The sequence below is a fragment of the Peromyscus californicus genome, unplaced genomic scaffold (genome assembly GCF_007827085.1).
Source record: "Peromyscus californicus insignis strain IS unplaced genomic scaffold, ASM782708v3 Scaffold_3__1_contigs__length_106647218, whole genome shotgun sequence".
Taxonomy (NCBI): domain Eukaryota; kingdom Metazoa; phylum Chordata; class Mammalia; order Rodentia; family Cricetidae; genus Peromyscus; species Peromyscus californicus.
Window position 1 is genome coordinate 55449855 of NW_026294551.1, and position 24467 is coordinate 55474321.

At 44.9% G+C, this 24467-nt stretch overlaps 1 long non-coding RNA gene across 2 annotated transcripts in view; it reads left to right on the forward strand.

Annotated features, from left to right (window-relative positions):
• Positions 1 to 9794: 9794 nt before the first annotated feature.
• The window catches only part of LOC128122462 (uncharacterized), a 72069-nt gene continuing 57396 nt past the window's right edge, over positions 9795 to 24467 (forward strand). For both annotated transcript variants that reach the window (XR_008222440.1, XR_008222439.1), the window contains exons 1-3: positions 9795 to 10003; positions 11959 to 12075; positions 15225 to 15299. This is a non-coding gene — a long non-coding RNA (uncharacterized LOC128122462). The remainder of the gene's footprint in view (positions 10004 to 11958; positions 12076 to 15224; positions 15300 to 24467) is intronic.

Genomic DNA, 24467 nt, shown 5'->3' on the forward strand with positions numbered 1-24467 from the left:
AGCCTCAGCCACCATTCACTAGAACTGAGGGTTTCCTTCTATTTACTCACAGAGGAGCTACCCACCCCTATCCATGGACCTCAGAGAACCATCCATCAGGACCCAGAACTGCATCCTCACTTTAAATGATTTCTGTTATTCAGTCCCGCTAATGAGCCAGGCTCCTGAAGGGCTCCAGAGTGTTCTATGTATTATTCTCCTTCCTTAGAATACGGTCAGTCCTTCTAATCCATGGGGGATGTTTTGAAACCAGTGAATTCCTGAAATCAGGGAGGAGCTGGAACCCTACATATATTACATCTATTATTTCTTCCCTCCTCCCCCAATCCCTGCCTCTTTTGTGCTAGGGATCCAATCCAGGGCCTCGTACGGTCTAAGGAAGTCCTTTACCCTTGCTCTGTACTGTTAGTCTTCCCATTTCTTTTTTCCAGACATGGGAAATGTCTTAGAATATGGCTTTTGTTGTTGTTTCTTTATTAAGTCAAGAACCTTGCCCCTTTTCACATAAAGGAAGCACCTCAGAGCCTCTCTTTGGCACACACCACTCTTGGCATGGAATTCCCTGAGGTTTTGTACCAGGAATCTCCTTTGCCTGAGTCCCAACCCTGAGTGTGGTCTGAGACACATGGTGGGTGCCACCACAGTTGGATCCTTTGCCAGAGTGGCACCGAGGTAGACTGAGCGAGCCTATGGGAGGCTCTTGTGTGAGGCTGGGAAGGGAAAGGAGCAGATAAAGTCACCGCTGCTAACTAACTGCACTGAGTTCACTGCCGGCAGCCTTCCCTGTCACCAGGTGATCATCCTAAGCTCACCCTGAAGCACCTGCTCCTGCTGCTGCTCAGATGCTAAAGAGACCCTCCCTCAGGACGTCTGTGGCTATCATTCCCACAGGTAGCCTTCCCAGCTTGTCCTGTCTAATAAGTGTCTTGGTTCCACGAAGTGGCTTTCACTTTCCAGGCTGAGTCCTGACTGACCCACTCCTCCAGATCTCCAGGAACCTGGATTTACCATCTTCTCAAGTAGGTGACATCTGCCATAAGCCACCACTACGCATTTTATTCTCTCTTCCCAGGTACCCTGCCTCCCCTACCCAGAGAGGCCTTGAAATGACTTGAAGAAAGATGTCCAGCCAGCCCCGGCTGCAGCCGCTTTGACTGAAATTTCACATCAATGGCCAGAACTTCTTAGTTGGGACCCTCCCAAAGTCCCAAAGTCCCATAGAAATAACAAGATGTGATCTAATGATAGGTTTTGAAATAAATAGTTACAATAGCTTTAGGATTCAGGGAACTTTAAAAAATACATCTATGTATAAAGCCAATAAGAAGGTGAATTTACTTTTCTGTGTTTTCACTTGGTTGTTTTAGATGGCATCCCCTGTCAGGTAGACTAGCTTCTACTCAGGCAGCTGAGGGTGATGCTGAACTCCTGATCTGCCTGCTCTTTCCCCAACATGTTAGGGTTACAGTTCTGTGTCCGTTATTTTTCTGTTGCCCTGATAAAACACCATGACTGAATGCAACTTAAGAAATGTAATAGCTAATCTTGGCTGTCAACTTGACGACATCAGTAATCAAGTTCTGTGAGGAATTTTCTTGATTGGATTATTTGAGGTGTGAAGAACCACCCTAAACCTGGGTCACACCTCCTGGTGGCAGACTCCTTAAAAAGACATGAAAGAAGGAAGTGGCTACCTTTTGCCTGCTTTCCCTCACTCTTGCTGACAAGTTCATCTAAGTGCCAGGCTGCATCCTCTTGCATAACCTCCCCCAAACAGCACCACCCACTGGGGACCGAGTATTCAAATGAATATGTGAGCCTGTGGGGGACATTTCTCATTGACGCTGACACAAGGTCTGTGCCTCCAAAACTGGTCTGGGTTTTTTTTTTTTGTTTGTTTGTTTTTTGAGGCAGAGGCTCAAATTGGCCTCAAGTTTAGTCCTCCAGTGTGCTGGGTTACAGTTACCACACTCTGATAGAAATGAGTGAATTTACCCAAGTTTAGACTGTTCTTATAGCCTCTGGGTAGCAAAGCTGTAGATGGAACTGTCCTACCTTTTGCAAACATGTAAATATATCACCCATCCTGTCTCCTCTCTCCCAGCCATCCCCATCCCCACCTTCTCAGCTCGCCTTGGTCCTTCAAAGCCTATTCCTGTCACATGTCTGCCACCCACTTCAGGCCTGAGACTCTCTCAAACCCTGAGCCCGAAGAGAGCTTTAAATTCACAACTACCTGTTCTCCCGAACCTCACCATGGATATATTGCAGAGTTGAGTCAAGGATGTTTGGACCACAAATTCCTAATCCTGGTTCCAGGATCCTGGCAGCAGTCATCCCATAAATTTTCTAGCAAGAGGCACATCCGCATAATTAAGCCAAAGATATCGCAGACTCCGACACATGCAAAGAGGGTGGGGCTGGAAGAAGGGCACTATTCATCAGCGCCTCATCATAAATTCAAGTTGAGGGACTGAAAAGAACCAAAACATGGATGCATCCCAACCCCAGCAGCTGGACCCCTCACCGAAACCCTGAAATCACTGCAGCTCAACTCCACATCTGGGCAAGAATAAAAAATAATAAGGATTTAAAAAGAACAGACGCTGGGTAATTACCAGTTGAAGGGCGGATCAGGAATATAAATTTTTCGAGAGCCTAAAGACAGAAACACGCATTGGCACATGGGTCTTAGGACTGCCAATTCCACCCAGCTGTGGCCACCACTCTCCTGTATTGTGACTAATATTCAGTTATTAGATGCACTTTCCTTGCAGTGACACAATTATGTTCAGGTTGACATGACCTGAAGTAGGGTTACTAAATTTTTATTTATTACACATCATCTGTGGAATAAAATTTCTGAGAGGATTTTTGATGCTGAACACAGCACCAAAGAACATTGGGAAGAATGTTGTATTTTTTTGGGGGGTGGGGTGGGATATGGGCCTTGCTCTGTTGTGCAGGCTGATTTCAAACACAATGGTTCAGAGTGATCCTCCTGCCTCAACTTCCCAAGTATCTGAGACTACAGGTGTCCTCTACTATGCTCAGCTCAGGACGTTGTATTTATAATTAGGTTTAAGATCTATCTCGTTTGGGGCTGGAGAGATGGCTCAGAGGTTAAGAGCATGTACTCCTGTTGTAGAGGATCTGGGTCTGGTGAGCTCATCAGGCAGCTCACACCTGTAACTCCAGTTCCAGGGGATCTGACCCCCTCTTCTGGCCTCTGTGAGCACCTGCATACATGTCATGTACATGAATTCATGCAGGCACACACACACACAAATACACAAATAAAAATAATAAATAAATCCTTTTTAAAAAATTTATTTCATTCATGTATTTGTTACATGAGTCTGGGCATGATTTAATCTCCTAAGCCTGTGAAGAACTTTGTAATAGAATATAAAGTCTACCTCACAGAGTTTTTATAAAGATTAAATTAGGGAAATACGTTGAAAATCCAGTCATGGGCAGGTGAGATAGCTCAGTTACTAAAATACTTGCCACACAAGCGTGAAGACCAGTGTCCCATCCTCAGAAGCCATATTTAAAAGAAGGAAACAAAGCCTGGTATGGTGGGACATTCGTGGATTCCGGTACTGGAGAGGCAGAGGCAGGGGATTCCCAAGCCTTGCTGGTCAGCCAGTTTAACCTGCTTGGTGAGTTCCATGCCTGTGAGAGACTCTGTCTCAAAACAAAACAAAACAAAAACCAAAAAACCAAAACAACAAAAAGCAAACCACCACAACAAAATAGAATTGAGATGGAGAGGTGGCTCAGTCTGCCTCTTGCAGAAGACCCTAGTTCTGTTTCCAGCACCTGTATAGGTGGCTCACAAACACCTATAACTCCAGCTCCAGGGTGTCCAATGCCCTATTCTGACTCCATAGGTACCCGCACATATGTGTGCACACACACCGACATACATATATACACATAAGTAAAAATACAATAAATCCTAAAGAAAAACGAAAGAAGGTGGGGCCTGGTGAGATGGCTCAGTGCATAAAGGTGCTTGTCAGTAAGCCTGGCAGCCTAAGTTCAATCCCCAGAACCCACATGGTAGAAGGGGAGACCCTACTTCTACAAGTTTTTTTTTCAGACCTTCACATGGCAATGCACATTTACACACACACACACACACACACACACACACACACACACACACACACGCACGGATGGGCGCTCACACACACACATTATTATTTACAGGAGAATTACTTTGGGGCAGAAAATCCGCTGATCTATGACTCCCCTGTGGAGGTCAGGGACCAGCCTTGGGGGTCAGTCCTCATCTCCCCACCTTGTTGAGACACAGCCTCTTTGTGCCCCCTTGAGCTTTTATGAAGACTTCCCATTTTAGCCTCCCATCTCCCGGGGAAACTGGGGTTACAGATGCTGTGCTACTGTGTCCAGTTTTTATGTGGGTACTGGGGAGCTGAGCTCCAGATTCTCATGCTTGCATGGTGAGCCCTTTATCCTTTATCCATGCTTGCATGGTGAGCCAGAGATGCCGTTTTCATGAATATGATGGTGCAGTTAATGAGAGGTTGTGGTGATGCTGGGGAGTGAGAACCACAGATCCATTCCCTTGGATTCGGTCCCATCTCAGGATTGTTTTGTGTCCATCACTTTCCCTGGGGGCTTCCACTTTCCTCCAGAGGTGGCTGCAGCTGGGCCTGACAATGTCTGTCTGTCTTGTGAGCTGAGTGGGGAGGCCAGTGGAGGGAAGCCTTATACACTACTACATGCTCCTGGGAGTGGTGTATGTGACCAGGGTGTGTGTGCGTGTATGGTGTATGTGGGGTGTCTGTGTGGTTGTGTAGAATATGTGGATGGTGTGTATGTGTGTGGTATATATGGGTGGTATATGTGTAGAGTGTGTGTATGTGTGTATATATGTATAGTATATGTGGGCAATGTGTGGGTGGCATGTGAATATATGTGTGGTGTGGTGTATGTGGGTGGTAGGTGTGGGTGTGTGGTGTATGTGGGCAGTATGGGTGTGTGGTGTGCTGTATGTGGGTGGTGGGTGTATGGTATATGTGGACAGTGTGTGTGTGTGGTGTGGGGGGGAGTGTGGTATGTGTGTGTGCACACATGCACGCGCACATATGTGTGTGTGGTGGATCTAACAGTGCCTTGGACATGCTAGGCAAGTGTTCTACCACTGGAAGCTTAAAACTTATTTGCTTATATCTAACCTCATTTTATGTTTTAGACAGAGGAGAGGGAGGTTTTGGGAAAGAGAGACAGAGACTGACTTAGGGAAGAGGGTTGTATTGCACATGGATGGAACCATTTCTAATATGAAGGAATACTGGGACCCATTTCAGAAGCTGCTACTGTGTTGGTGACTCTGAAGTCAGGGAGCATATGTCAAATGTCAACCCATCTATGGTTTAGGCAGCATGGACAGTTAACAGCCAAGCAAGGAACTGCATTTGTCCTTATGGCAGTGCCATGGGCCAGGGCCAGGAAGGTAGAACAGAATCAGAATTGGGTCAAGTCAAGAGGATCCCCAAGACCCTGGGAGACATCCCCACCCAAGCAAGGCAGAAAGGAGAAGAGCTGGGCAGCAAGAAACTTCTATACTTTGGCAGTGGCTGTCTCAGAAAGTCTTTCACCCCCACCCCTGCCATATTTAACCTGACACCGAGTCTGTAGGGACTGCAGTAGGAAAGCCAACTTCTTTAAGCATCTCTGGGAAGTGAACAGCCTAGAGGCAGAGCTTGGAGTGGGCAGGGAAGGAGTACCAGGAAGTTTCTAGAAGTAGGTAGGTGGTCTTAAAAACCCCTGGCAAGCTCTTTGTTCTTTGAGCAATGCTGACTGAGTAAATGGATCTCAAATCCAAGTTTTCTCATCTCTGAAATGATCCTTGGTTAATAGTGAGGCGAGATGAAAGGGAACACTAAAACCTCTTGGTACGCTGCCTGCTACAGGGCAAGCGCTCAATAAATGCTTATTACTAGTGCAGGATAGTAACATATTTCAAAAAGAAGTGAGTGCATTCCTTAAAGTCAAAGCAATAATGACAGGAATGTCATCATGTCTGGCTGAAAGGATGTACACACTGGATCTAAGTCGAAACGTATTTGCTATATCAAGAGGGTGGCAGGCGGGGTGGGGACCATAGACAACTGGTGAATGACTATCTTGCATCAGGCATTGAGATAAATACCTTATAAAGTCCTTATCATTCCATCCTTTCAGCCCACACGTAAGTGAGGATGGTTGTCTCTGTCTTACAGGGAAAGCAGCTAGTGTGTGGTTGAAGGTCGTGTGTTTAATAGAGTTGAAGCCTGGATCAAGCACCACAGGCAAGCTGTTTGCTAGCCAGCTGAGTTCCAAAGGCTGAGGCCAAGGAAAAGTCATTGATTTTTTTAAAGTAAAAATATGTGGTGAGAGGAGATGCTAAGTAGAGCTTATTCAAAACAGAGGAAGGAGCTGTGGTGTGTTCAGGTTGTAAGGGATATGACAGCAGGTTCTGAGTCAGTAAAGGGATAAGAGAATGCCTTTCCTATGGGCATTAGGGGATCAGACTGAGAATCCAGGACAGAGGACATCAACTGAGTGCCACCCCCAGCCTTATTGTTGAGCACTCTTTGGGTTTTCCCTGAGAAAACCAATCCATACTCACTCAGGAACAAGCTGAGTTTTCCAGTTGCTATCTAGAGGCTTCCAGACCTCTGAGGAAGTTCTCATTTGAATGAACAATCCTTTTACCACCAGAGAGACAGAGGGAGAGGGAGAGAGAGAGAGAGACAGAGACAGAGACAGACAGAGAGACAGACAGAGAGACAGACAGAGACAAAGAGAGAGACACAGACAGAGACAGAGAGGGAGGAACGGAGAGAGAGAGAGAGGAGAGAGAGAGAGAGAGCACACGTGTGTTTGTATGCATGTGTTTGTGGATATAAGGGGTTAACATTAGGAGTCTTTTTTTCAATCATTCTCACTTAACAGAATCCATCACTGAACTGGTTCTCACCAATTTGGCTAGGCTGGCTGGCCAACAAGGCCCTCACATCCTTTGCCTCCCCAGTGCTGGGATTACACACATCTGCCACTCTGCCCAGCTTTTATGTCGGTACTAGCAATCCAAACTCAGTTCCTCATGCTTGTGCTACAAGCATCTTACTGAGTGCCAATCTCAGCCCCCAACTGCTAGGTTTCAGACACCCCAGCATCACCCAGAATCCTTCTGTGGATGGGTAAGTACCCAAGGTCAGCATCAATTGTGGCTACAGAAGTCAAGATTTCTAGTTGCAGAAACACATGAGCAGGGAGAGATGTACTTCCAGATATTCATTCCTTTGCAAAATTTCCAGGAAGGTCAAAAAGCCACACTTGGCTGGTATGCACCAGGAACAACCCAGCCAGTCAGCCACACTGTGTGGGATTTTCTTCAAGAAAATGTGGGAGTGAAGACAAACGGGTGTGTGAAAGGAGAGAAATGGACTACAGGTTAATAAGTGTTGAGGCTAGAATGGGTACACAAGACTCCCTTCTACAAGTCTGATGTGTTAAGACACTGAGATATGACTACGTACCATACTTAAAGTGTATAATTGAGTTTTAAAGAGTGAGGAAATCATCACCACCATCTAAATGTATCACTCACCCTGCCTCACCCCCAAAGAAACTTCATGGTGGTACAGCCTCATAATCCCAGCACTCAGGAGGTGTGGATCAGAGGAGTTGAAGTTGAAAGCCAGCCTGAGTTACACAGAGAGACTCTATGGATTAGTCAGGGCTCTCTAAAAGCACGGATCAACAGAGTGAATATATATTAAAAGAGAATTTTAATATATTAAATATGTATTTAAATATTTAATATATTCAAGTATCAAACATATTAAGTAGTATATTTAATATATAGATTGACACCCTCTGGGGTCCTGTGTAAGCTACATGGATACACATGGGGAAGGCTGAGAACCTGGTAGCTGCTCAGTCCAAGGCTGATGCCTCAGTACTCCCAATCTGCCCTTGATGGTCTGGGTGATGCCTAGAGAGCCACTGGTCTTTAGTCCACATTGGAAGGTTAAATAAGCTGGGTTCTGATGCTGCAGCAACAACAGACTAGATGCGCTCATGAATGAGTAGGCATGCAAAAGGCAACAGCTTGCCCCTTGGGCCTCCTTATAGATGGGCCGTGATTGGAAGGTAATGCCTTCTATAGCGGGTGATCATTTCCTCTCAGTTAGCTCTTTCATGAAGTGTCCTTATGTAGACGTGCCCCAGAAGACTGTCCCTTAGTTGATTCCAGAGCCAATCAAGTTGACAAGCAGTATTAACCATCACATCCCGACTTCAAATCTATGTTCAAAAGCAGCTGGAGAGACAGCTCAGTGGTTTAGAGCACTTGTAGAGGAGGATCCAGGTTCAAGTCCCAGTACCCACAGGGTGGGGCACAACCATCTGTAACTCCGGTTGCAAAGTATCTGACACCCTCTTCTGACCTCTGAGGGTACCAGTCATGCACATACATTCAAACAGAAGGATTCACACATATACAGTAAATAAATATTTTAACAATCTATTTTTAAAAAGAGAAAATCGGAAACATAATGCTATGATCATTAACAGCCATTCCGTATGGCCCCTCTTCCCTGTCCCTGGCAAGCATTAGCCTATTTTCTGTCTTTATCACATCGGACTCTCATATGTTCATGGATGCATGCGATAGACACATGGTCTTGCCCAACTGGCTTCCCTTACCAGGTTTTCCCAGTTAGTCCATGGGATCTCAACACTTCGTTCTTTTTTGTTGTTCAATGTTGTGTATATATCACATTTTGTGATAGGTTCTGGGTTCTTTCCACCTTAGGGCCATGCTGAACAGTTCTACCCTGAGCACGCCTGTAAACACTTTCATGTGGGGGTAGGTCTTCCTGAGTACTTCTAGGAGTAGAATTGCTTTGTCCTGTGAGAGTCCATCTGGAGGAACTGCTAGACCATTTTTCAAAGCCAATACACACTTTCAGGTTTCTACCAAGAACAAGGCAGACTCCTGGTTTTCCCACATTCTCACCAACAACCAATATCATCTTTCTTTTATAATTTTAAATTTTATTGTGATTATACATGTATAGATCATAACATTATTCCTTTAACCAGTTTTTAACAATTAAAAACATTTTTAATCTCCCTTCTCCCTCCCTCCCTCCCTCCCTCTGTGAGTGTGTGCTTTCGCAGGCACACACATATACACACATGCACATGTCTGGCTTACTTAACTCAAATAGTGTTTATGAGGGTCATCCATGTTGTAGTATGTGCTGGAATTTCACTTCTTATTGGGAAGCATCACTTTACAAGTTGTTATGTGTTTATCATGTTTGATCCATTCTGCGGCTGCTGGACAGTTGTATCACTCTAGCTTTTGGCTGCTATAGACATTGGTAGGAAAGTTCTGAGTCCTTGCTCTCAATTCTTTTTGCTATGTACCTAGAAGTGAGGCTGCTGGATCGTATGGTAATTCTATGTTTAACTTTCTGAGGCTCCGCCAGACGGTTTTCCACAGCAGCTGCACCGTTTTTAATTCCCAGCAACTCATAGGGCTTCCAATTTCTTCCTATCCTTGCCAATACTTGTTATTTTTGCTTCTAGCTGTCCCAGTAGGTATGAGGTGGTCTCTCACTGTGGCAGCTTATGAGGTTGAGCATACTTTTATGTGTTTGTTATTGACCATTTGTATATTTTCTCTAGGGGAGTGTATATTCAAATTCTGAGTACATTAAAAAAAAACACCTTCAAATCTTTTAAATAGTGTTGCTGGGAAATCGCTCAGCAGGGATTTCTAAGGTCTGTTGACAGAGGACCTTTTAGGAGATGAGATGTCACATGTGGACTGCAAGGGAACTGCTGAGTCCCACCCTCAGAAGGGCTGGCCTTGGGAAGACCCAGATGACCCGGTAGCATTTAGCCTGCAAGGCAGGAAAGACCAAATTTCCGACTATTTACAGGAGTAATTTGATTCATCTCTCTGCACGTGAGTACTCAGCAGAGCGGCAGCTTTTCCTGCAGGGATGCATTTGTGCTGTTACATTTAACTTACTCATTGTTGAAGGATTGTTGTAGAAAGAGGTCCTCTAATCAAAATAGCAGCCATCTTCATCAGAATAGCTGTGACTGCTTACAGGAATCCATCACAATGAGGTGTGTAAACTCTTGACATCCCCTCATAGAAGTAGGGGGTGGGTCAACTCATAACTCTGGTTCTGGGCCTGGGAAGTTACAGGGCTGGTCATCAGAAATCAGAGGCCTTGAACCAGATCAATGACTCTCTGCAACGAACACTTGCAAGTAAAGATATATGGATGCGAGGATTTACTGTGTGACTCACTGTGTCACACTACAGCTTCCATGACAAGACTGATTTTTTTCCTTCTCTCTCCTTTTTCTTTTTTGTCTTAAATTTTATTTTATTCTATTTTGGGGTGGGGAGATTGCAAGGGCAGAGGGTGGATACGAAGGGACAGGGAAATGAATGGGATGGAGATGCATAATGTGAAAGACACAAAGAATAAATAAAAGGAAGGGAAAAAGAGAAGTAGGGGGTGGGGGGAATCATTGGCCCCTCGTCTGAGATGCCAGCCACTCCTCACAGCCATTTGTATGGAATTTTACTGCAGTTACAGGTGGCCTTGGGTTTCAGAAAGGGCTCAGCTGCTAGAATGTGTAGGCTGGCGGAGGTCAAATGGAGAGGCTCCATTTAAGCAGCCACAGGAAGTCATCATTCATATTGGGTGAAGGCTTTCTAGTGAGACTGCTGTAGGGTTACCCTGGCTTCTGTAAGCAGTCACTGTGCTCTGTAAGTAACCCAGTGAATTCACCAGGCCCCCTGGGTGAACTTTGGTTTAACCATTGGGACCTTGTAAAGAGGAGGTAGATGTTGTTTATGGCTCCCTAAGGGAAAGAATTCTCCAACCAAGCACTGTGTGCGTTCTCCAATCAAGTGCCGTGTGCATACGCCACATCCTGTATGTATGACTCATGAAGGAGCAAAGGGTCCTGTGCTGGGAAAGACTGTATGCTTCCCACAATGCGCTGTTGTCACCTCCCTAAAATTCTTATTTTTGAACAGGAGATGATGTATTTTCATTTTGCACAGAGCCTTCAAATCACCGTGGATCTTCCATACTTTAACTTAAGAGGTATCCAATATGAGTAAGAAAACGCTAGGCATGGGCATAGAGTCATACACTGAGCATGATCAGGGTCTGTCTGAAGTCAGGGACAACGTGGAACAGCAGGGGCAGGAGGGCTTGAGATGACTGGCAAGAAGCATCCTAAGTGCTAACCACAAAGATATGCAATATACAGAAAGGTTGGAGCTGGAGAAGACTTCGTCAGAGAAACTAAGATCTGAGTTTCATGTTTGTTGAAGTTTCTCTCTTTCCTTTACTCTAGAATTGTAGGCAGGGGAGTGGCTGGCTAGAGAGAGACCACATTTCCCACCATCCAAGCAGTTAGCAGCAATCATGTGACCAACTTCTTGCCAATAGGATGTGTGGAAATGATGTGGGTACTGAGGTTTGGATATGGACTGCTCCCTTCCACCCCCACCCTGCACCCCCCACCCCCACTGCCACTGCCGCTGCAAAGGCTCATGTACAGGGGGCTCAGTTTCAGCTGAGGGTGCTATTTTGAGAGATTTGGGGAACTTTGGGAAGTAAGACTTAATAAGAGGAAGTAGGATACTGGGGGCAGAGTTTTGCTCCAGGCCTCTTTCTGTTTCTTCTCTGCTCTCTGTCCACGTGAAGTAAAGATGCTTCTCTGGCCCACGCTCCCACCGCCATGATGTTCTGTGCATGCGCAAGGGGCCAAGCAACCCAGACCACATCCTCTGTAATTGAAATGAAGGAAATCTTTTTGCCTTTAAGTAGTTTCTGTCATCTTTTTGTTCATAGAGATGCCTCTTCTAACTTTTCTTCCTGCCTGCAGGCTGGACTCGGTGTCGGGTGGTGACCCAGCCTCAGCCAGCCAGGCAGGTGACCATGAGGAACAGAGCGACCCACTGCCATTATCTCTTATCTCAGAACTGTTACGTCAGATAGAAACGTATGTTCTTATTTTGTGTGTGTAAATGTGTGTGTGTACCTGAGCATATGTGTGTGGAGGCCGGAGGTTGACAGCCACGCTCTTCCATTATCATTCTCCACCTTAGTTCTTGAGACAAGAGCTGACTGCAGATCACTGATCAGAGAGCTCAGCTGGCCAGTGAGGACCCCCCCCCCCCCCCGTTCCCACCTCCCAGTGCTGAGATAATAGGTGTGCTCCGTCATGTGTGACATTTTACGTGGGTGCTGGGGTTCTGTGAAAGGAAAAGTATCAGCTCAGGACCTCCAAGATCAAGTTCTCAGCACGAAGGAGATTTTTTTTGCCCCAAAGGGGCAGAGGGCGTGGACCAAGAGACAAACACAGGAGATAGAGGATGAGGGAGACAGAGGAGGGAACAAGGGAAAGGGGGAAGGACTATTTTTCTGGGTGGTGGTGGTGGAGGGAGAGGGGACAGGGACATAGGACTGCCTCTGGATAGAGAGGAGCCAGAAGGCACATAGGAAAATAGCAGTTTATAAAGACAAAAGGGGCCGGGTGGTGGTGACGCACACCTGTAATCCCAGCACTCGGGAGGCAGAGCCAGGTGGATCTCTGTGAGTTTGAGGCCAGCCTGGTCTACAGAGCTAGTCCAGGATAGGCTCCAAAGCTACAGAGAAATCCTGTCTCGAAAAACCAAAAAAATAAAAATAAAAATAAAATAAAGACAAAAGGGGACCTCCGTGTTAGGATGATGTGGCAGTTTGAATGTACTTGGCCCTCCATAATCTCATAGGGAGTGGTACTGTTAGAAGGTGTGGCTTTGTTGGAGTGGGTATTGTTGTGGGACATTTGTACACTGTGAAAATGTATTGCTACGATTGATGTAATAAAAAGCTGAATGGCCAGTAGCTAGGAAGAGGTTAGATGGGGACTTTGGGGAACAGAAAGGACTCTGGGAAGAAGAAAGGCGGAGTTGCCAGCCAGATGGAGAGGAAACAGGAGGTGCAAGATGATAGAGAGGTAATACCACATGACAGAATGTAGATTAATATACATGGGTTAATTTAAGTTACAAGAGCTAGTTGAGACAGGTCTAAGCTAAAGGCTGAGCCTTCATAACTATTAAGTCTTTGTGTCATTATTTGAGAGTTGGCTGGCAGGACAGAGGAAGACTCATTATATGGAGTGATCTTGTTGGAGGAAGTGTGTCACTGTGGGGGTGGGCTTTGAGGTTTCCTATGCTCAGGATATCGCCTGGTGTCTCAGTGGACTTCTTGTTGCCTGCAAGATGTAGCACTCTCAGCTCCAGCACCATGTCTGCCTGCACACTACCATGCTCCCCCTGCATGATGATAATGGACTGAACTTCTGAAACTCTAAGCAAGCACCCCAATTAAATGTCTTCTTTATAAGAGTTGCTGTGGTCATGGTGTCTCTTCACAGCAATAGTAACCCTAACGAAGACAGTTGAGATGTTTAATTTTGATTGGGCATGTTAATTAGGTGAGCCAAAGAAGGCTTTTGGTTGCTGGACTTCAATACTTTGATAGCTGGACCTTGATAGTCAGCCTCAAGAGGAGGAAGTGGCCAAATAAGGGAATAGTCCTTGGTGGCTAGCTTTATGGATGCAATCTAATGATTTTTAGCAGTGCAGAGGGACTCGGGGAGAATGGTAAGGCTGGCCAGAGAAGCATGCGTGAGTGGGCTAGTGTCCCTTCATTCTGAGCTCAGGTCCTCGTGTTGCTGAGCAAACACTTTACTGGCTCAGCCATCTCCCCACTGTGAAATGTATATTCTTAAGCTATTATGCTATGGGGACTTGTTGTTAGCCTCCTTGACTAAGTCCAGTGTAGATTAGAATTCGGGGGGTGGGGGAAAGGCATCTTCCAAAACATGGGTCAAGGGAGAACCTGACACATTTGCAGGTCTGCAGTGACCACTGTGGGAGTGAGGGTGCTGTCTTGGTTAGGTTAGGATTCTGTGGTACCACAGACTCGATGGCCTAAACAACAGGCATTTATTTCCCACAGTTCTAGGACAGAAGTCCAAGAGCAAGTTGCCAACTGATTTATACTTGGCAGGGACTCTCCTCCTGGCTTAGCACGTAGCTGTTTCCTCACCATGTCCTTGTGATGGAGGCCGGAAAAGGAGACAGAAACGTTATCTTTTCCTCTTCTGTTTCCTCCTCCTCCTCCTCCTCTTCTTTTTCGGCAGGATCTAGCCACACATAGTTATATAGCTATAGCTCTGTGGAGCTCACTATGTAGACGAGGCTGGCCTTGAACTCACAGAGGTTTTCCTGCTTTTGCCTCCCAAGTGCTAGGATAAAAGGTGTGTACTACTAGGCCTGACTTTCTCAGAAGGGCACTGATCTCACGCTCCAGCCTCACAGTTTAATCTGGCCCTAATCGCCTCCTGTAGACCCCCGTCTCTAATACCAATCACACTGATGGTGGGACAGGCGAATTTGGGAAGACACAAATGTTCAGTCTGTAACACGTGAGAAGAAAGAAGATCCAGCTGAATCACAGAGGACTTTGTGTACCAAACAAAGAGCTTGGGAATCAGTTTGGGAAGTGGTGTCATCAAACTGGTTTTTAAATTTTTAAACATGTTATTACATTTGTGTGTGTGTGTGTGTGTGTGTGTGTGTGTGTGTGTGTGTGTGTGTGTAAGGTCCGAGGACAGTTTTCAGGAGTTGGTTCTCTTCTTTCATCACGTGGGCCCCAGGGATTGAACTCAGGTCATCAGTCTTGGGAGAAAGTGACTTTACCCTCTGAGCCAGCTCACTGGCTCAGGTTTTTGGATTTGAGACTTGAACTGTATTCTGTGACTTTTAAAATTTATAAAATAATTCAAAAGACCAGTTAATAATACAAGAGTCACACAGTACTTGCCACCTAGCTTAGATAATAAGTTCCCAGAATCCCTTTCCTGATCCCGTCTTCAGCTGAATCTCCTTCTCTCCCTTCCCTCTCTTTCTTTTCCCCACCCTTTCACTCTTTCCTTGTTTGAAGCAGTTTCACTAAGTAGTACAAACTGGCCTGGAATTTACTACGTAGCTAGCCTTGAACTCCCAATTCTCCTGCCTCTACCTTATTAGGGCTGGGATTATAAATATGTGTCCCCATGCCTAACACTTAGTTTTCCTTCTTTCTTTTTTTAAAAAGGGTTCTGGAAGAGGGAAAGAATAGAAGTTAGTTCTGGACCACTCAACATTTGGTGATTCCTTAACCTGGAGCCAGGTACGATAGTGCATGTATGTCATAGCAGCATGCACAGCCAAGTGGAACAAGCCCTGTGCGTCTCAGCATGAGGCGACTCCTTCCTGTGACTGTGCCTGGCGAGCGTGGAGGAGCACCATGTGTCTGAAGTATGGTCCAAGACTTGATGGGCTGTGTGTGCTGTGTCTTAAGCTGTTACCCACTTTTGCTGATGTGTGAACAGCTCAGTGCTATGGTGAAAAGAAATCCAAAATGTGTTCTTGAAGCTTTGAGGTTCTGAGAAGGACAGTGAAGGACTTAGGGACACAGGTGGTGACGCAACTTTACATCCATGACGCTTGTGACTTTGGAAAAGAAAGGAGAGGATGTTGGGAGCCAGCAGCTGGCGATGTTGATGGTGTTGAAGAGCATTGCACTTCCTGGGCCAGAGCCCAAGATGCCAGCATGAGAGACGCTGGCAGGAGAGTCTTCTGCAGGCAGGGGAGACTGAACTGGGCAGGTTTGCTGGCTGCATCAGAAGACATTTTTAAAGGTTGTCGTTGTCACAGAGTTGACAGCTGCGGTTCTTGCTCAATGTCTACTTACTTTTTCCATGTAACTCCCTCTCTGTTTTGAAGGGAAATTGTCTTAGGGTTTCTACTGCTGCGATATAATACCATGACTTGTATACATGTATACATAGACTATGTATACATAGAGCAACTTGGGGAGGAAAGGGTTTATTTCACTTACATTTCCACATCATAGTTCATCACCGAAGGAAGTCAGATCTGGAACTCAAGGCAGGTACTTGGGGGCAGGAATTGAAGCAGAAAAACATTGAGGAATACTTACTGGCTTGTTCCCCATGGCGTGTTCAGCCTGCTCTCTTCTACTATCCAGGTGGTATTGCCCACAGTGAGCTGGGCTCTCTCACATCAATCATCAATCCACAAAATGCCTCACAGGCTTGCCTACAGGCCAATCCTATGGAGACATTCTCTCCGTTAAGATTTCTTTTTACCCAGATGACCCTAGCTTGTGTCAAGTTGACATAAGAACTAGCTAGCACAGAAGCCGTCCTTCTACTACTCAAAGAAAGATTGAAGTCATTGTCATTCTTTGCTTCTAAGGATGACTTATCAACCCAGAGCCAGCCTACCAGAATCCCAGCAACAGGCTCAGAGGGGTCATTAGACCCAGTGAGGGTCATGAGATAAGCTTTGTTTCCCTAGTGTTGGCATGGTAGACTGTGAGCTTGGAGTTGTGGAAGCAGGTTTTAATGAGACTGAGAATGAAGTCTGCAAACGGAAAGTGGAACCCAATGGTGGAGAGGGAGACATGCATGGAACTATGTATACATAGAGCACTTGAGTTAGCCAGGCCCAAAGGTACTGAAGATAGGTCTGCTTCTTGGCTTTTTTTTTTTTTTAGTGATGTGAGCCTATTCTCTATCATCTATCTACCTACCTACCTATCCTCAATTTATCATCTCTCAAGCACCTATCACCTATCAATACATCTAGCAATAGATCTATCACTTATTATTTATCTACCTATCATCTACCTCTGTTTATCATCAGTCAACACTATCTCTCTCTTCTATTATCCATTAGTCAACTACCCACATCTATTTATTTATCTATCTCTCATCTGTCTTCTAAATCATCTATGTATGTATGTATGTACGTATATATGTATGTATGTATGTATCTATCTATCTATCTATCTATCTATCTATCTATCTATCTATTCATCCTCTATCAATAGTCACCTACATATCTATCATCTAGCTAGTTAGCTATCCACAATTTATCTATTATCTATCTACCAGTCATCTATATAGCATTATCATCTATCAGCCATCTATTTATCTATTGTCCTTCTACCTCCCTACCTGTCATCTATCTTCATTGGTTCTTTCTTCCTATATGGTTTAGTGTAGTTTCAGTTTGACGACTATTATTTACACTGACAGTTGAAGATAAAGTATAAAGCATTCTTTGTGATATAAAAGACAGAAACATGATATGTACTCTTGAGTGAACATAGAGATAACTGGATTAGAGTTTTTCCTGTGGCCCTTGTGCTCACCTCCTAGTGTGGAGGGTATGAGGGAGTGAATAAGACAAGGTGTTCAGTTCATAAACATCCCCGTTACATGGAAGGGATTCAGACTGGGAAGAGGCAATGCAGAGCTATATGCTATGGAACAGGTATGGCTGTAACAGCAAGGGGAAACTGCACAGTATTATCTACAAAGAAAGACTAAGGGGTCTGTTTATCAGCCTGCAGAGTTTGGGGGAATAAAGGACAGCTACAGATCAAGACCCCATTCTACACAATGGTCAGAGCAGGGGTGCAGAGGATGCTTGCCTAATACATAGCCCTAAAGCCAAGGATGGGGAGAATTGCAGTTACCTAGACGTAAGGTGGAATTCTGTTTTCTGAAGTTTACAACATACAAGAAGTTACTGATTTACCCTGTTAATCGTTTCTCAAAACAAAAGTAGCAAGGGAGGGAGCTCTTTCCTTATCTCTATTTCCATCTCCCCTCCTCCAGGTCTTCGCTTCCATTTCCCTCTCTCTATCTTTTCCTCTCTTCTCTTTTCCATAATTTCCCTCTTGAACATAAAAGGGAGATGCCCTTGTGTGGACAAAATGCAGTGACATAAGAGCAACTGTTCTCAATTCTCTTTCTCAGAGATAAGTGATTTGGTTTGTATCATGTGCCTGATGCTGGCTAGGTATCACATAAATAGCCTTCTTCACTCCCCACAGAAATTCAAGAGACAAGATAGAGTGTGATCTTTACTTTGTAGATGGGGGGACTAAAGCTGGACAAAGCTGAAAACCAAGGTCCTACGATCATTCACACAGACTGGTGCTAGGGCCAGGGATTGAACTCAATGGGATGGGCTGGTGACCACTGTATTCAATCTGTGTTTCCTTTCATGTACATACATCCCCAGTATAGTTTATATTTATCATTTTCATGACTGGCTTTCCTATTCCCTTTCATTTTATATGTGCACTCTCTTATTTTATTCAACATCCTGGTTATTTATTCATTCATTCTTGAGATGGAGGGTTTTACAATATTGTCCAGGCTAGTCTTGAACTTGTAATCATCCTGCCTCAGCCTCCCCAGTAGCTAGGGTTATAGATGTAGACTTCAGTGCCTGGCTTCAACTCTTACTTTTAAAGTTAAAATATTTATATAGTGACCTATTTTTCTGCTAATATGACAAAGTAAATATCTGTCTTAGTTAGAGTTTCTATTACTGTGAAGAGACACCATGACCACGACAACTTTTATAAAGGAAAAACATTTAATTGGGTTGGCTTATATTTTCAGAGGTCCAGTCTATTATTATCATGAAGGGACATGGTGGTGTGCAGGCAGACATGGTGCTGGAGAAGGAGCTGAGACTCATACATCTTGACCCACAGGCAACAGGAAGTGGTCTGAGACACTGGGTATGGCTTGAGCATATATGAGACCTCAAAGCCCATCCTCACAGTGACAAACTTCCTCCAACAAGGCCATATTCACTCCAACAAAGCCACACCTCCTACTAGTGCCACTCTGTATGAGTTTATGGGGACAATTACATTCAGACTACCACAGTACCTCAGCTAATTAACTTAAACGGTAGAAAGCTTCGCCTTGGATCAAGGTTGCAGAGGTTTCAGTTCATAATTGGCTCTGTTTTTTGGGTGTGTGTGTGTGGAGAAATCACAGAGGCAACGCAAGGCAGAGGGAGATATTCATGTCTTGTGGGTGTTAGAAATCAGGGAGGCAGGGAAGGAGGAAGAGAAAGAGACTGGAATACTAACTTTCCCTGCAAGGACACCCCTATGACCTATGAGTTTATTTGCATTAGGTTCCACATCCTTAAGGCCCAACCCCTTACTAATAACTTCACAGGCTGGCAGCCAAACCTTTGACACACAGAGGGCTTTTAGGGACTATTCCAGTTTCAAACTGTACAAACATCTATAAAGGAGAGAGCTAGCCTAAGGGACTCCCAAAAACCCGTCCCACAACTTCAGCAATTACCAGCCAACCTTGCTTCTTCATCTGCTTCCCAGTATAATATCTAGAGCACATGGTCGATGTCATGTCACTTTTGTCTGTGACTATTTCAGCAGTTCTAGTAATTCCATAATACTACCAGGTATCTGCTTAAGACTCAAAATTTCCTCATGCAATCGGTATTGTGAATGACATTCTGAGTTTGGCTCTGGAAGAGCTGATGAATGATGTGTAAGTACCAGAGACCCAAAATGACCTATTTTATGATCACCAGGAAGTCTGGCTGGTCTGGAACTGGCTTTGTAGACCAGGCTGGTTTGGAATTCACAGAGATCCTCCTGCCTCTGCCTTGCTAGTGCTGGGATTAAAAGCATGCACCATCATGCCTGCTGACCCGGATGTTTTAGAGCTTGAAATAGCCAATAGACATTAAGAAAAGATGCACTCCAAAATTAGGAAGGCAGATTTCCACAAGCTAAGGGTGGGGTGGGGAGGTTGTAATTAGGATGGCTCAATGTGGTGGCATTAGTCACACTCAGCCACTGACATTTTAGTGAATTACAATTCAATAAAATTTAAAAGCGAGTCCCACATGTGGCCAGTGGCTACCATATTGGACAACATTGGTACAGGACATTGTATCACCGAAGGAAGTTGCCTAAGACACAGCTGTCCCAGTAGCTAAGAAGGGACAGTGTTTGGAAAGGGACAGGAGAATCCTAAACAGGTTTTAGAGCTCTGCATCTTTGGGTTGTGAAAGGTGCTGAGGGGTCGGAGTCTCTTCCCCTAAGCCTTCAGGAGGAGGGCAACAGCTTTAACACAAGTGTCCTCATCTTGCCTTGAGCCAGGCATGGTGGTGTCTGCTCACCTTTGATCCCAGCACTCGGGAGGCAGAGCCAGTTGTTCAGAGCAAGTTCAGGGCAGTCAGCGCTACACAGAGAAACCCCGTCTCCAAACAAAAGCAAACACAGCAACAACAAAAAAAAGTCTTCCATATCCTTCCCTGGTGGCACAGGCTTGTCATCCCAGCTACTTGGGAGACTGAGCCAGGAAGATTCTAAAGTCAAGGCCTACCCAGGTTAGAGAAAGTTCAAGGTCAGCCTGGGTGACTTAGGGAGACCTTGTTTCCAAATGAAAAGTAAAAAGGTGGCTAGAGGTGTTGGTAGAGAGTTCGCCTAGCATCTGAGAAGCTTTAGGTTCAATTTCCAGTATCAAAAAAATTTTTTTTTTTGGTTTTAATTTTGTAATTCACTTCCTTTTCCCAAAAAACCCCACCTTCAGCCTCAGCAGTGGAAAAACTGAAGTTAGTCCAATTTTATAAATATCAGTCCTGTCTGGTCACTTCCAGTTCCAAAGTTTCATTTTGGGTAAACATTTCATGACATTCGGATATTTTTATCCTCTGTCGCTGTCTGGTGTGGGGGTGCAGGCTCAGAGGTTAAGCATTCCGGCATAGGTCTGTTCCTTGTTGACCTTCCCACTACCTCCCAAGCCCTCAAGCCTGCTCCAGAGTCTGCCTGCGTGGATGAGAAGGACCACTTGCTTTTCCATTGGGCCGGGTGTCACTACCTGACAGGTCCCCTGTCCAGCCTGGCTGTGTACACTGGGTTTGTTTCATCTAGTTGGCATCCTGGATCACACTGTGCTGTGATGTGGTATTTGGTAAAAGTGACAGCCAGTGTGTCTCTGTCTAAGGTCATGGGACAGTAGACCCTCAAAGGCTGACAGTCAGGTCCTCAGAAGCCTTTTTTCTCCAGCCTCCAGCAAGTGTCCTCCTCACTCTCTCCAGACGTGGCTCTCTAGGGTCAGCCCACCCTTACCTAGGATAGTGGATCTCTCCTGTGTAGAGGGATGGGCTGTGATGCTTTTAGTACCCAGGTATCCAGAGCCACTCACAGAAGCTTCCAGCTGGCAGTATGTGACTCCAGCAGAGGGGGTTTGTGTCTTTGCTTCCGGCTCCACTCTTCTATCTCACAGGCGCCTTGTAGCATGAATCTTAACAGGTCTTATTAATAAAAACAAACTCAGAAGCCAGGGATTGGGGTGAACGCTGGAAGATCAGAGAAGCAGAACAAGCCACAGCTTCCTCACCTCGCCAATTCCTCAGCTGATCCTGTTTCCTCAGACTGGATGCCTCTCAGCTGAACTGTGCTGCTCAAAAGCCTAAAAGCTTAACCAGCCCTAGTTCCTGGTCCTCACGCCTTATATACCTTTCTGCTTTCTGCTATCACTTCCTGGGATTAAAGGTGTGAGTCACCATGCCTGGCTGTTTCCAGTGTGGCTCTGAACTCACCAGAGATCCAGATGGATCTCTGCCTCCAGAAGGCTAGGATTAAAGGTGTGTGTGCCACCATTTTCTGGCCTCTATGTCTGTCTAGTGGCTGTTCTGTTCTCTGACCCCAGATAAATTTATTAGGGTGCATGATATATTGGGGAACACAGTATCACCACAGTGCCTCCCTTGGGGGTCCGTCAATCTTAGAAGATGGGCCAGATTCCTCATGGTTCATAGAATAAGGGGGTGAATAAAGTTGTAGTTGTTCATAAGGAATTCAGCTCCCTCTCAAAGATGACCCTTGTCCTTTTTGTCTCTTCTCTTCCTTTACTTCTTCCTGGCTTTAGTCCTAGTAACCTGTTTGGATGGTTTGTACTATATTGGCTATGAATTTTTGACAGACATAATTACCCCAAAACTTAGCATATTAAAATGACAATCTTATTACCTCACATAATGTTTGTGGCAGTTTGAATAAGAATATCTTCCATGGGCTCATATTATTTAAATGTTTGGTTCCTAGATGGTGGACTGTTTTGGAAGGATTAGGAGGTGTAGCCTTGTTGGAGGAGGTGTGTCACTTGATTTTGAAACTTTGAGGTTTCAAAAGCCCATGCTAGGCCCAGTCTCTCCCTCTGCCTCCAACTCCTACATCTCCAAGGTAAGATGTAAGCTCTCTGCTACTGCTCTAGCGTCATGCCTGCCTGCCTGCTGCCATGCTCCCCGACATGATGGTCATGGACTGACACTCTGAACCTATAAGCAAGGCCCCAGTGAAACGCTTCCTTTTATGACTTGCCTTGATATGATGTTTCTTTAAAGCAATGGGGAAGTAACTGAGGATGTGGAATCCAGGATGGTCTAGCTGGCTGGTTCTCCAGTAGGCGCCTATGCACATGTATTCATAATGTTAAGAATTTAAAATTCTTTTTTCAACATTTAATTAAATAATTCAAAAAGACAAAATAATCTTTTTATTTATTTATTAAGTGCTGGGTGTTGAACTGAGGGCTTGTTTGCTGAGCAAACACTCTCACCCTGAACTGCATCCCCAACCTACAAATTATTTATCACATATAAGTAAGACGCAATCTATCATAATTGGTTCAGGCATCTAAACAGTGCCAGTGTCTTAGAAGCTGCCTCCTCCCTCATAACTACTATCCTGCGAGCTGTAGTATCGTCCCCTCGAATTTTTTGTAGTGTGCCAATGAACAAATGGCATAGATCTTCTTATACAATGTGTTGTCTAGTTGTGTGAAGATTTCCCATATGAAGATGAAATGCACATCTGGCTTTTCCTGTGAATCAGCCCACCCCCCATCCCGGCTACACACACCCCATTCTACCTATGTCAGAAGCATCCTTATAGGAAGGTATGGCCACAATATGCATGTGGATCCTGGAAAATCTTAGGGTTCTTGCAATTATGCACAGTGTTGCCATGGCATATTCTAGGTGACATCATTCTGTGTACATGGGCAAGGATGGCTCTAGAGCAGCCATTCCTGAACTTGGCCACACATTGGATCATGACGGTGCTGGTAAAACTAGGGGTAGGTGGACTTCCAAGATGCTGGTCTCTCATTGGTAGAGGGTCTGGTTTGGCAACCTGCTTCTTAAATTTTATTTTTAGTTATATGTAGGTGTGTAGGTATGTTCTCTTGTGTGCAGGTGCCCTTGGAGGACAGAAGAGGTGTTGGATCCCCTGGAGTTGGAGCTACAGGTGGTTATGAGACTACCTATAGTAGTGGGTCTTGGGAACTGAACTCAGGTCCTCCGCAAGAGCACCAACCACCATCTTTTTAAAGCCTTGTCAATCTTGTTTATGTTTTATTTTATTCTATTTTAATTATTTAAAAAAAAAACAGAATCTCAGGCAGCTCAAGCTGACAACAAACTCTCCCAGTGGCTGAAGAGGACCTTGAACTTAAAAAATTATGTTCTTTCTTTCTTTCTTTAAGGTTTTTTTTTTTCATTTTATTTTATATGTTTGGGTGTCTTGTCTGCATGTGGGTCTGTGCAGCCTATATGTGCAGGGAAAGTGGAGGCCAGAAGAGGGTCTTGGCTCTCCTGGGACTTGAGATACAGATGACTGTGAGCTGTCGTGTGCATGCTGGGGATTGCAGTCAGCGCTTGCTGAGCCATCTCCCAAGCCCTGACCTTGAACTTTTGATCCTCCTACGTCCATTCTCTGAGTGTTGCGATCTTGAGACACCTGGTTCGTGTGGTTCTGGGAATCCATCTCCAGATTTTATGCATGCTAGGCAAGGACTGTCCCAACTAAGCTATATCCCCAGCCCTCAATATATGCATATTGAGTATATATACTGCATCAGAGTATACATCTTGTAGTGGAATTCTAGTCTAAGGAGGTGTGCACCCCCAGTTACACACCTGCAGACATAGTGAATGCTGTCCAATTTTTTCCCCTATAAGGAATGCACAAGATTTCTAATTTTTCCACTTTCCCCAAAATATATGGTATTTTCTGCTTCTGTTATTTTGGAGTAGACTTGGTTCTACCCGCTGTGAGAGCATTATGAATTTTAATCTCATTGTTCTGTTTCTTCATGATCATTCTTTATTGCCTTTGGAATGCTACTTTTATTAATCCCAGTCTGTCGCCTTTCACATGCATCTGTTTTTGCCTAATGATGTCATGTTTCAGAAGTCCATGCCTTCTTGTACTCTACAGTGGGTGTAATAAACGTCTCCTGACATCTTCCTTCCTATTGATCTGGTAATGGGCACTTTGGCTCTAGGCTCAAGCATGCATTTGGGTTTTTGTTTTGTTTTGGTTTGGGTTTTTTGGGGTACTTTTAAGTGATTTCATGTTGATTGTATTTTCTTAACATATTCCTGAACAAGATATGACCAGACTATTGTCACCGGG